This window comes from Eurosta solidaginis, chromosome 1 (genome assembly GCF_040869045.1).
Source record: "Eurosta solidaginis isolate ZX-2024a chromosome 1, ASM4086904v1, whole genome shotgun sequence".
NCBI lineage: Eukaryota > Metazoa > Arthropoda > Insecta > Diptera > Tephritidae > Eurosta > Eurosta solidaginis.
In genome coordinates, this window is record NC_090319.1 from 374,071,696 (window position 1) to 374,086,355 (window position 14,660).

Below are 14,660 nucleotides of genomic sequence, written 5' to 3' on the forward strand. Positions count from 1 at the left end.
AAAAACGTTTACGAAAAAATCGAAAAAATTTTACGAAAATTTCGAACTTGTTATTTAAAGTTCTCTAGTTTTTTTTTTTTGCAAATGCAATTTTCTAGACCAATCAATTTAAGTCTTACAAAGTACAAGTTAAAAATAAATTTTTGAAAACTTCTTTCTGAAGGGTGTTTCAGATTCTCTTCCACCTAAACAGAAATATTTCACATCTTGCATGTAGCAAAATCTATAAAAGCTTTAGGAAGACTATTTTCAAAAATTAATGGGAATTTCGAGAGACCTATAATTTTTACTTTGTGAGTGTAGAAAGGATTGGGTTTCAAAACTGCAAACTCAAAAAATGCACAGAGCTCAAAATAAAAAGTGCGAAATTATCCAAACATATTCGCAAATATTCGATTTTTCCGAATTTTATTGTTGCTCGAAATTAAATATAATAAATAAATAGAAATAAATTCTTGGAAATATATTTAAAGTAATTATTGAAGAAAATATTTTGGAAGTTATTTTTAGGTTAGATCGAATTCTAAAGAACCGTTTATATACATAAATGCTAGCAAAAATAAGAAATACCTATTAAAATAAGGAAAATCAATTGTGAAAACTTTAGCTTTGCTTAAGTTGGGAAACTCAAAAAAACGACCGAAATTTTATGAGAAATATTTGTGAAGATTAATTGAATTACCTGTGAACAAGCCGATACACATCTTTTTGATTGATTTCATTTCTCTCTAAAAATTAAATAAAAAGATGATATAAAAAATTTTAAGGACTACCTTTATATAAATGGACCAACAAATAGAAGGTAATTTTTCCTTTAATAAAGACATAGTCTTGTTGAATTTTGACTAAAAAACTTTAACAATAGCTCTTGTAAAAGAATTTTGGGATTTAAAATTCTAAAGGTAGAGCACGTCCCAAGTACATGATTTTCCTTAAATTGAAAGATTGGGTTTCCACCTTTATAGTTTTGAGTCTCAAAATTATTTTACAAGAGCTATTGTTAAAGTTTTTTAGTCAAAATTCAACAAGACTATGTCTGTATTAAAGGAAAAATTGCCGTCTATTTTTTGGTGCATTTATATAAAGGTAGTCCATAAAAATTTTTTATCATCTTTTTATTTTCAATTTTTTATTATTGCCTACAAAAAGGCAATTGCAACTTTGATTAATAATCTAAGTAATTACTAAGTGAAAATTCCTATCTCTATTTATTTGTTCAATATAGCTACCCGTTCTTTGGCGTTGCTCGGACGTACTACGTCTATATCTATATTCGGCTTAGGTGACTGTAGAAAGATGTATATGTGCTACATATAAACCGGTGAATTATTATATGTTCGATGTTCTTGATATTGGTGGAGCGGGTAAGTTGGATAAAGAGGATTAATGTGGTGAATGATTCTTGTTGGCGATTATTCTCATAATTGGCGAAGCCGGATAGTACAACGCAATCGGTCTTTGTGAATATGATCACAATTGTTGAGAAAGTAAGTTCAACACAATTGATGATGTGGTGAATTTTCATTACTGGTGAATGTGCATCATAACAAGAAAATTCCACCTCGTTTGTCAGCTACTTCATTTGCACAGCTGAAAATCGTGGTAAAATTGCATTGAGTTGGGATTTCAACGAGGCGGAATTCTACAACGCCTGCAACACTCAGGAGGCTAGCCATGAAGGTATGGCCTAATCTTCTAAATAGTTCGACTTGTACGTTACGTAGCTAAAATTTTTTCATCAAACTTCGCACTGTCACCGAGTTTTAAACTATATTTTAGGTTTCAAATCTCTAGATATCCAGGAAGTTAGATAAAAATCGATTGCAAGATTCCCAATTTAAAACTAGTTTTGTCAATATCTCGATCCATGCGTCACCTAGCGGAATTTTTTTGGTAAAATATTGCATTGTCACCGGGTTCTGACTTACGGCCCAAGTTTCATGTCTCTAGCGCATCGGGAAGTTACTCGAAAATCGATCGCAAGATTCCCCCCGTTTTTAAAGGATTTGCAATTATCTTGCAATTATCTCGCGCCACCTAACGGAACTTTGTTTTCTGCAAGTTGTATTGTCACCAGGCCTCTAACTAAGTGCCAAGTTTCAAGTCTCTACGTAACCGGGAAGTTAGTTAAAAGTGGATTGAAATATTCCCAAATTAAAATTTGTTTTCTTACTATCTTCATCCGTATTGTCACCGGGTTCTGACTCACGGCCCAAGTTTCAATTCTCCAGCTCACCGGGAAGTTACATAAAAATCGATCGCAAGATTCCCTGCGTTTTTTTAGGATTTTCAGGAATGTTCGTTTATCTCGATTCCTCTGCCAATTGACGGCACTTTGTTTTCCACGAATTGTAGTGCCATCGACTCGTAAACTATGAGCGGATCGCAAAATTTCCATTTTAAAATAAATTTGCTGTATATCTCGATCCGTGCGCCACCTAGAGATTTTTTTTTTTTTCACTTGCATTGTAATGTCTCCCTCATGTCAAAAATTCATATGGTAATGAGGGGACAAACATGAAAGCGACTTAATATAAAGGTAGAAAAAAAATAAATGTTATATAAATATACATTTATTTATTTACAAGCTATATTTTTGTATATGGTAACAGTTTTTTAACAAAAAATCAACGAATCTTATTTACAATTTGCATATGTGCATAAGCTGTTCCTTTCAATACTACATTTAAACTTTGAAATTGATCTCCGTAAAATAAGGCACACATGCATGTTGATATCCATTATCCATTTAAATCTTTGAATTGCACTGCATCAAACAAGTTTCATGTTGAAAGTAAATACTTAAATGCACTTGTGTAAACAAATCCCTTAGGGAAGCAAATTTATAGTAAACAAAAGAAATGTACAAAAGCAATGCCCTTTAAGCATTTTCAACCAGTACTTCAAATAATATTTGCTTTTAAGTCGGCTTCTTTCTTTGTGTGGTGCAAGTGCAACGTAATACACTGGCGAGCAAAACTGGAACAATAATCCAGAAAATAAATTTGGTTTTAATATACTCACATGGTTTGTTTAATTGGTTTCATTCAATCAATTGTTACAGTGTTAATCTTAATTATTACAATATTGCTGAAATACTGATTAAAACTTATGTAGTGCAAACGAAACTCCACATTATTTGATGCAGCTGGATAGTTCCAGTTTTGCACCCAAAAAATTATATTTTGTTTTAATAGTTTGTCCACAGTCTTTCTGCCATTTTTTAATTTTTGAAAGCTTGAGGTTAAAGGACGAAATCTGTTGGTATAGTGTACCATGCTGTCTCGACACGTTTCCGGAACTTCTGCTGGGTAGCTGGCGTTTCAGCAAACTTCTAAAGCTTTCGATTGGGTTCTGTTACGTGGCTGACCGTTTGGGTGGTGAGGAGCAGCGGCAAGCAGGTATGCTTGCGGGCCCAGGCTAGCTCGTCGTCTTGGGCGGGGTATTGCACCACCGACCTCACCCGCAGCCACATGAACAAAAAGAGGGTTCATACCTGCATGTTTATAGAACGGAGAGAAAAAGCTGAAAAAGATAGAAATGAACGTGAGGGGCAGAGTTAAGAGGGGAAAAAGATGGAGGTCTGTCCTGTCAGGTGGAGTCTACCCTCCCTCTGCAGTGCAACTTGCACTGCACCGTGGGCACTGTGCTGACTCCTGTTTACCTTACAGTGCCCCAAACCTGACATGGGTCAGTCCCCTGTCACTCAGTCATTTTCCCTAAACACTCACTTTCACCTTACCTTACCGCGCGCAAGCGCAGCACCAACACCAAAATTCGACTTAGCCCTGCATTATTGAAAATATTAAAATTTCATCCAAACATACTTCTTATGATTTATTTACAAAATTTTTGGTTTCCAAATTACCAACTAATACCCTACTGCTAGTTCAATAATTTCAACAAAACTATAAAATCAAAATTTACTACAAAATAATTTTCCAAGGGTTTCAAAAGTTTACTCAAAGTAACAATAGAAAAATTGCTCAAACTTAATGCTAAACTTTATTACTGGTGAACATAAAAAAATTCATAAGAGTGCAAGAACCAGTAGATACATTCCAAATTCAATTCTATAAAAAAAATACCTACGACTAATAGACCCAGTGTCTGGCCTCAAACAAAAAAATTTAAACTTTTAGGGCCACCCTAATGCGATATTATTACTAAGACCTAATTCTAAGCCCTAAAATTACAAATTAAAATAAAATAAAATAAGAGGGCGAATAAGTAAAAAAAATCCAAGTACCCTAATCTCTGACCTACCGCAACCGCTCAAGTAAACATATGATCAAATATGTACAATGCAAAAGTAGGTCATCAAGGCAAAAGAATTCATATGTTTATGAAAACAAAAGGTATGTATGTAAGTGCAAATGTACGTTTGTGACGTTTTTCATGCATGTACATATGTTCGATGCAATCTGTTTTTTTTTTTTTTTCTTTCTGATTTGCTAATTCCTGTTCTATTTTTGCAAGAGCAGGAATCTGTGCTAACACATGTGCATACAACTAAACAGGTGTATTAGGAAAAATATTATGCTCAATTTTCACTCACTCCAACGGCGCCGGTGTAGTTGAGTGGATGTGCTGAATTCGCTGAAATAGCAGAGTCAAAAACATACATATATACCTATGATCACACTCAAACACTCAGCCAAGATCACTCGCTGGTGATCTTTGATAATGAGTGCTTTGGTAGTATCGGGGCAGCAGGCGTGGTGGTACAACGCAAAAAAAAATTAAAAGAAATCAAAATGTGTAATCAAAGAAAAAAATGTTCTTGGTGCTGAAGGCGCACGGTGTATATACGCCCTCCGGGGGTGATGTGGCAATTTATTTTGCCAATGATAATAGAAGTAAGTACCAAAAATAAAAAAATGGCAAAAATTCGAAAATATGAAAATCCCAATTTGGTGCTACCATAGGTAGCAGAAACCGTATGCAAAGGAAAAATGTGTATATGGTAGAAAGTGGGGATGAAAATACAAAGAAAAATTAAATGTCAAACTAAAGTGGAAAAATAAAAAAAAAGAAAATGAAGAAACGAAGATAAAAAAAAAGGTGATGGAGGCAAAAGTGCCACCATTAACTCCTGAAGTATGGAGTCAAATAAACTCAGCCTTTATATGCGCGACAAAGAAATGCTCGGCCCCGGAAATAGAGTGCCCCGTTTGCCCGTTTCCTACTAACTCTTTATGCCCCCTTATGAAAATGTTTGCATGATAATGGTAATAATATAAAACAAAATATGTATATAAAAATAATAATGTTATCTGATGTAATGCCGGAAAAGCTCCTCCCTCTGCAGGTGTTTGTGGTTACTTGTGTTTTTGTTTTGTGTCGTTTTGCCAAAAGTCCTATGTGTTGACGGGCTGTTGTTGTGGTTGCGTCTCAATGCCGCCGGTGAAAAGGGCTGTCGATGTTGCTAATTCTATTGTGCTTTTGCAGTTGTTGTTGTGGTGTGCGCATGCAACAAATTAACTCGAATGTAGTGCTTGTGGAAGCGTGGCAATTGTTTTTGGCCGGAATGTCACCAGTGTGATGTTGTTGTTGTTGGTGTTGCGTCGCCAACGTAGTGGAGATGGTATAATTGGTGTTGAGCGGTATGTCGCCAATGTGATATAGTTGTCGTTGGGCGTTTCGCCGCCAATATATAAAAAAATTGTTGTTGTGGTTGTTGCTTCCGTATATCGCCAATATAGAGACTAACTACCGGTTGTGGTTGGTGTTGCGCCGCCGATATGACAAAAATGTTGTAGTTGTTGTTGAGCGTTATGCCGTCAATATAAAAAAACGCTGTTGTGGTTGTTGTTGAGCGTTATGCCGCCAATATAAAAAAACGCTGTTGTGGTTGTTGTTGCCGTCTATTGCCAATAAAAAACAGGTGCTGTAGTGGTTGTTGTTGCCGTGTGCGCCACCAAATTAAAAGTGTAGTGTAGTGCGTGGTTGTTGTTGCCGGGCGGTATTTCGCCAAGAATAATGTATTTGTTTTTGGGCGGTACGCCGCAAAGAACCGTGCCCAGTGGACCCTCTCCCCAGAAAAATCACTCATGCGCTCTTGCGGAATTTATTGGCAGAAAACTGCTTCCAGCTCTTTGCACGTACCGCGGAAACTTTCGACGCGCACAAACTTTCAAAAATGCGATTAAATTCGCGCACTGCAAACTTTGTTAACTTTTTTTTTTTTTTCCACTTTCGTTTAAAAGCGCGCACTTCACTTTTGAATATCACCACTAGACTTGCACTGGACACTGTTAAAACAAGACTTTTGCCCGTTGACTCAGTTTTCCCCTTCTTATAGCCACCGCCGTGGTAAGGAACGTTACCCAGAAAACGGAAAATTCCTACCTATACAAGCTAAACCTTCTTTTCGGCTTTCCCGTATTTTCCATCTATACAATCATGCACTCATACATCCATACGCTTACCGCTCCACCAAACGAACACCTACACAGATACATTTGGTTCGTGCCTTGACCGCTCGCACTGATGCATTCACACGCTCATAGCCTTGTACAAATACACATCCGCATACATAATACCGAACAGAACAAACACATAGTTACATATCATTCGTCAAGGCTGCTAGGTTGTTAGCAACATGGTGAAATTTTACTTATTATAACAACATGATGCCAAGCGCAACATCTTACTTCCGTGGTAACATTGTGTTCACTATAGATACAATGTTGTTAATGTTAATGTTATTATGTTAATATTATTTTACTGGCAGCATTGCGGCTAAGGTACGGACCTGGACACAAAACACACAAACACATAGACGCATATACACTCTGCCACTCATTTAAGCCAGTATGGAGACAGGCTGTCGTTACAGGCTCGCAACCGCCGATGGTGCCTGCACTATGGAGCGTGGGCGTAAAGAATTCGAACGTAGCCTGACAAGTATTATTTCCCGCGTCCAACGTGTGGCCTCGACCCACGACTCAATGCCGGGCCAATTTCTCTTCAAGCCTTTAAATTTTCACACTGCCTAACTACGAACTAAATCGCTGGGCTAATGCTACTACTTAAACCTATATCACAGACACTACTCTACATATCTAATAGTAAATAAAATATCACAGATAAGATAAATAAAAAAAAATAACTAAAAATAAAAAAAACTAAAATAAAATAAAATAAAATAAAATAACACAGTTAGCAGAACAATAAAAAATTTATAAAATAAAATATCACAGATGGCAAAAAAAAAAATGTATATATAAAAAAATATCACGGATCAAATGGTCAAGTAGGTAAACTAAATAAATAAATAAAAAAAGAAAAATAAAAAAAATAACTAAATGCAAAAATAATCAAGTAAATCAAAAGGTCAAAAAAAAGAAATAAATAAAAATAATTGCAGAATATAATCACATACGTCACTAAGCTAATAAATACAATACGTCGATAAATAAATAAATAACAGAGAACAAGAGTACTAACACTACAAGAACGAACATTAAGCTATTTTGCGAAAATGTCTTGAGCGTGGTATACTCCGATCTTTTTCCCACTACTATCGCCAAGCTCGTACATTGAATTACCTATGGAATTAAGTACGACACACTTTACTTGTTTCGGTGCTAATTTAGCGTTGTAATTATCAACTTGGGAGCTTTGTTTGAAGTTGCGGCGATATACCACTTGTCCAATCTGAAACTTTGTATCCTTACTCCTGGTGTCGTAGGCCTTTTGACTTCTATCGTGGGCCAGCTTCAGCTCCTTCATAATTCTCTTTCTTATGAGCTGCATCTTATCACCAGCCGTATCTATCTCCACGTCACCATCCTTCAACGCCGCCAACTTTCGATATAGCTCATATGATGCAGCATGCTGTATCATAGGCATACCGAAAGTGGCATAGTATGGTGACATGTTGATGGCTGAGTGAGTAACGCTGCGTAGTGCAAATGCGGCATCGCTGACGCATTTGTCCCAGTTCTTTTGGTTGCCCTTTATGGAGGACCTAATTATCTGCAGCACAGATCGGTTGACTCTTTCCGCAGCGTTACCCTGAGGTGAATAAAATGCAGTTCTCACGTGTGTCGTGCCGTATTTCTCCAAAAACTCTTTGAATATTTCCGAGACGAATTGTTTGCCGTTGTCCGAATGGACATATTCGGGCACACCAAACACGTGAAAGACTTCTTTCTCTAAGAATTTTATTACCTCAGCTGAAGTGGCCCTTCTCATGGGTTTTAAAAACACAAACTTAGTAAAGTGATCTAGACAAACAAAGACATACACGTTACCATCACTAGAACGAGGATAAGGACCCATAAAATCAATGAATAAACGTTGGAAAGGTCGCTCTGTGAGCTTTTGCTTTCCCATCATGGGTTGTTTAAACACGTTTTGAGTTTTGTTAGTTTTGCAGGTTTCGCAGTCTTTTACATGGGCGCATACGTCAGTGACCATTCCTGGCCAGTAGTATTTTTGACGTAGTCGTGACAGCGTCTTGTGGATGCCACCATGACCAGCGGAAGGTGAGCTATGAGACGACTCTACCAGCCCCGGTCGCAGTTCCGACGGAACCCAGAGCTTCCAGGTCTGGTCCACTAGAAGTTCGTCCCCCCTGTCGAATTGCGTCTGTTTATAAACGTAGCCGTCCGATACGCATAAGTCTGGCAACTTATCTTTGTTCTCGGTCACCGTCCTTTTCAACTCCGTATACTCCTCCGACTCGAAGCACGGTGATTTGAGACACACGTCTATGGCTCTGTCATTCGTCTGTATTTCGTCCATGTGCATTCGTGAGAGTGTGTCGGGAACCACGTTTTGTGCACCCTTTCGATGTTGGATATCAAAATCATAACCCTGGAGTTTCAAACTCCACCTTGCCAACCTCCCAGAAAGATCTTTCTGATTCATGAGCCATTTGAGGCTGGCATGATCAGTTATGATGGTGAACGGGGTTCCTTCCACATAAGGTCGGAATCTTTTAACACTCACGATCGCAGCATAGCATTCAAGTTCAGTAATGCTATAGTTTTTCTGCGCCTTATTAAGTTTTGCCGAAACGTAGGCAATCGGTCTTTCGTTCTGGTCATCGTCCAGTTGAAACAAAACCCCTCCCACTCCGTCCGTTGATGCATCACATTGAATATAGAAACGACGCTTAAAGTCAGGATGTGTGAGCACCGGTGCAGAAACCAAACTCTGCTTTAAAATTTCAAATGATTTTATTGCTTCTTCCGTCATTGCAAACTTTTTGATTTTGTCTTTCTTGAGGCAGTCGTGCAGCGGGGCTGCAATAGTCGCATAGTCCTGTATGAAATGTCGGTACCAGCCCGACATACCCAGGAACCGTCGTAGTTGCTTCGGGGTTTTCGGAACTGGAAAGTCCCTCACAGCCACCACTTTATTGGCGTGTGTCCTAATACAACCATCCCCGACTACGTATCCTAAATAGCGAACTTCTTTAAAACAAAACTTGCTTTTTTCTACGCTAATTGTTAACTTAGCCTCGCGAAGACACCGAGCGACCTTTTCCAATAAACACATATGGGACTCGAAATCTACAGAACAAACTAACAAATCGTCAAGATAAACAAAAACACATTCACGTAAAGCGGCCGGAATGACCTTGTCCATGAGACGACACATTCGTTGCGCTGCATTGCACAACCCGAAAGGCATGACGGTGAAATGGTATAGGGGTCGGCCAGGGACAGTAAAAGCAGTCTTTTCTCTTGACTTCTTCTCCAGAGGAATCTGCCAGAAGGCATCCTTCAAATCTATCGCGGAAATAAATCGTGTATTTTGTAGTCGGCTGAGGATTCCATCAATGTGGGGTAAGGGGTAGGCATCCTTAATTGTTCGTTCGTTGACTTTGCGAGCGTCAAGGCACAAGCGGTTTTTCGTCCCTTTTATTACCAGCGATACCGGCGAATTCCAGCTGCTGTTGGACTCCACGATGACTCCCATGCCCAACATTCGATCTAACTCTGCGTATATGAGTTTTTGAATAGCTGGTGAAATCGGGTAATGGCGCTGCTTTACTGGCAGATTCTCGTCAACCACCTCGATGACGTGTTCCTCCTTATCTGTTTGACCTAACCCTAATACCGCGAAGGACGGGAATTGGGCTTTCACACGCTCCAACCTATTATTTTGCTCCGGCGTTAAAAAAATGGAAACTTTATTACTCCTACCACGGCGGTTTCCTCCCCGTTCGCGGTTCGGATATTTTGGCCCCTGATTGGCACAATCGAGGCTTCCTTTCCCCGAAGGAGTGCAGCTGAGTCTTTGCCTAAGCAGCTGGCACTCGCCCCTGAGTCTAAGAGAGCCAGAACCTCATGACCTCCTATCTTTGTTTTGGCGTAAAATCTGTTATCTCCTTTCACGGTAACAATTGTTGCAACTATTTTATTCTTCACCCTTTTGAAATATTTTCTCTTCTCCCTCATCTTTTCTATTTTCTTGAAATTTCTGTTTTTCCTACTTGCATTTATTGTATCACAAAATATTCTTTTCCTAGCTTCTTCATATTCAATTTTCCTCTGATGTAAACTTTTTCCCTCGCGCATTTTCAACTTTCCCTCTACCTTTTCAACTCTTCTATCTCCCTCTTCCCTACTCAAAATCTTTACGGTCGTGCTGCCGGGTTGCCTGGCTTCTGGCTGAAGTCCCCGGTCAACTCCGCCAGCCTGGGGTTTCCCTGCTTCGGTTTAAAAACACAAAAGGACGAATCACTTCCACACGCAAAACAGACCATATTGTGGAACGAGGACGAACACTTATTTGGTTTTTGTGCTTCTGCCGGGTTTTTCACAAAGTGATCCACCGGCATACCGCACGAAAAACACAACATCAAGTGGAAGGGTGATGCACAAAAGGAATTCACAGTCGACTTGGACGCGGGACTAACAGAAGGACGAACAATATTGGGATTGGCTGTGGTTTGGTGCTGGGGTAAGGATTGGGATTGGTGTTGGGGTTTCCTATCAAAGGCTTCGACTTTTGTTGCCTCTCCTACCCTTGACTGCTCAAAATCGACCTCGCTAACTACCCTAGCCCTACTCTTGTTCTCTTTAATAAGTTTTTCGGCTCTCTTGCATTCCGACTTGAGCTCCGCCAACGAGTCCATTTTTATGGCGAAGGTCAAGTTGGCCAGGTACGGTTTGAGGTTGCCCCTGATGATGCCAACCAACTCCTTCTCAGGGATCCTCTTCCGCAAACGGAATGTCATATTGTGGACTTCGGCATAAAAGTCATCGAAAGCTTCCGCGGGCAGCTGTTTCCTTTCCATGATTTCACGGATGATTTCATAGTCGGACTCGGCGGATTTGAAGTGGCTTAGCATTTCTGCTTTCAGCCCGAAATAGCCGAAATCGGGTTCGTCCGCGTGGTCCTCAAGGACCTGCCAATACCACTTCAAAGCACCGCCGGAAACCAGACTATGAAAGTCCGTGAAGAGCTGGAAGTAGGAAATATTATGCTGCTCGCGCATCCTTTCCACCCGAAAGATGAAGCTTTCGACGCTTATACCTTTACTTGTTCCATCGAATTTGATGTGCCATTTTTCCAGATCTAACTTTTTCCACCTTGGAGGGTCACTACTATCTCGTTCAGCAATCCGACTGCCACTCGGAATGCCGTTGCGGGTAGCAGGCTCCCCCCTACGGTTCTGCGGCTCAGGCGTGGATGCCACAGCGGACCGATGTCCCACCGCGTGACTGGATGCCTCCATCTTTGCCACGCGGCCACCAAGATGATCGACGTTGGTCTTGATGCTTCGCACTTCACCCGCCATTTGCACCACCAAATCTTGTTGTTGCGCCATCATCGCCATCATGCGGCTCAGCTGTTCAACATTTGTTGCCTGCTCATTAGCGTCGGTGCGAGGAGCATTCAAGCCGCCGTCAACCATTGCTGGTGCGTTTCGCGATGTAACATCGCCCCCCTGTGCACCCACGTTGTCGCTATCGGACATTTGGCACACCAAATCGATCTTCTGGGAAAAATTTAAACTATTTTCCGAATCGTTGAACGACACCCCGTTCGCGAAAGAGAGCCTAATCGGGCGCTCAGGGCCAAACGATCCGAAAATCCGCGACGCGCACCTATTGAAGTAATCTGTAGGCACAAAGTCGACGGCCCTGGGAATACCAGTGTCGATTTGATTGAACACGGACCCGGCGATCTGGTTTTCCAGGGCTCGCGCACGGCTCCTAGTTAAGCGCCTATTCGGATCTAAGATCCCCAATTCCCCAAAAGGTCTTTCCTCGGTATGTTTGCCCTGGTCTTGGTCAGACATTCACTGTCTGCAGCAGCAAAAAAAAGGACGTTTAAGCAAATGTTCAAACGAGAAAAGAAAGAAAAAAAAATCAAGACTCAAAATTTTACGTGTAATGGATCCAATGAAAATAAAACCCCACACCTAACTGAGTAACGAGCGGTAGAAAAAAAAAAAAAAAAAATACGAAAAAGATATGTTAATCTATGTATTTTGGTGTTAGGTGATAGAAGACTGAACAAAATTTAGCAAGAAAAAAAAATTATATGTACCTAAGTTATTTATTGTAAATAATGTGTGTTACTAAATGGATGTGTATTTCAAATATGTGTGAATATGTGTAAAAATCCAGACAATGTGTATATGTGTGTATATTAGAGATAAGAAAGAATTCAGTGAATTGCCTTAAATGTCTATGAACCCAAAACCAAAAATGAAAACTTAAATATTTTTCTGTTTGTGGAATAACTAAATATATAAGCAATGTATTGAGGTTATATGCATCGACCAGGGGTATATAAAAAAAACCTATCGAAAACCCTACAATTGGAAATTGCAAAATAAACAAAATTAATAAAGGGAATAACAGGCAATGCCTGTATGTATAAGACGTGTAAGAAAATTAAATGCTAAGGATGTGTGTGTAGATATGTAAGAAAAATAACAATTTTCACTATAAATTAAATATATAAAAATTCGAATGCAATATACAAAAATGGCTACTTAAAAACCAAGATGAAAATAAGAAGAAAAAAATAAATAAAAAAAAATCAACTACAAAAGAAAACTTGAAGGATATATTAAAAAAAAATTATTGAAAAATTCTAGACTTTCCGACCTTTTTTTTTTTTTTTTGTTTTTTTTATAAAAGGCAGGGATTTAGAAATATTAACTTAAAGTTTGGATATGAGTTGAACCTGAGTTATAATATATATATAAGTCTTGGTGTGTTTGGTGCTGCCTTGGCGAAGGTTCAGTGAAGGCGGTATGTTGGTCCGTATCTAATTACTGTCAAGTCAGTTTTCGTGCTGTCAGTGGAAGTGTGGCACATCGTACCTATCAACTAGTTTCCAGGTGTGGCTGCCACACCCCCCTACTCCTATCTATCGTCGCGACGACTGTAAACCTCACCTACCGGCAGTGCTGGACTCCCGGTAAGGTAGCTTAAACAGCTCGCCACGACCTTCTGCTAACGTCCGTCTTTTGGCTGAGCGTCATACCAGGTACCACTTAGTCCAGTTGTAGAAACCAAAAGAAGGAACCCTGGCATGAATACTCAACCACTCCCTATACCTTTGTCATGACGACACTTGTCAACCAGGCAAGCCCAATCGGCGCTGCCATCATGACGGTCCCTGTCCTGTCAAAAGACGGAAATAGGGATTGGGTTTGGATGGACTTGGGATAAAAAAAAAACACAGGAAATCTAGAAGAAAAGTGGGATGATTAAAGAATAGTGAAAGATAGAGTGATTTGTAAAGTGTGGGAAATAAAAAAGATTACCGGGTTATTAACGTTGGGCGCCATTGTTACGTGGCTGACCGTTTGGGTGGTGAGGAGCGGCGGCAAGCAGGTATGCTTGCGGGCCCAGGCTAGCTCGTCGTCTTGGGCGGGGTATTGCACCACCGACCTCACCCGTAGCCACATGAACAAAAAGAGGGTTCATACCTGCATGTTTATAGAACGGAGAGAAAAAGCTGAAAAAGATAGAAATGAACGTGAGGGGCAGAGTTAAGAGGGGAAAAAGATGGAGGTCTGTCCTGTCAGGTGGAGTCTACCCTCCCTCTGCAGTGCAACTTGCACTGCACCGGGGGCACTGTGCTGACTCCTGTTTACCTTACAGTGCCCCCAAACCTGACATGGGTCAGTCCCCTGTCACTCAGTCATTTTCCCTAAACACTCACTTTCACCTTACCTTACCGTGCGCAAGCGCAGCACCAACACCAAAATTCGACTTAGCCCTGCATTATTGAAAATATTAAAATTTCATCCAAACATACTTCTTATGATTTATTTACAAAATTTTTGGTTTCCAAATTACCAACTAATACCCTACTGCTAGTTCAATAATTTCAACAAAACTTTAAAATCAAAATTTACTACAAAATAATTTTCCAAGGGTTTCAAAAGTTTACTCAAAGTAACAATAGAAAAATTGCTCAAACTTAATGCTAAACTTTATTACTGGTGAACATAAAAAAATTCATAAGAGTGCAAGAACCAGTAGATACATTCCAAATTCAATTCTATAAAAAAAAATACCTACGACTAATAGACCCAGTGTCTGGCCTCAAACAAAAAAATTTAAACTTTTAGGGCCACCCTAATGCGATATTATTACTAAGACCTAATTCTAAGCCCTAAAATTACAAATTCAAATAAAATAAAATAAGAGGGCGAATAAGTAAAAAAA

The 14,660-nt window shown here is 39.5% G+C and overlaps 1 protein-coding gene across 4 annotated transcripts in view; it reads right to left on the minus strand.

The window, feature by feature from the left end:
- The window catches only part of Pde6 (phosphodiesterase 6), a 232,586-nt gene that overhangs the window by 132,546 nt on the left and 85,380 nt on the right, over positions 1-14,660 (minus strand). The window lies entirely within an intron of this gene.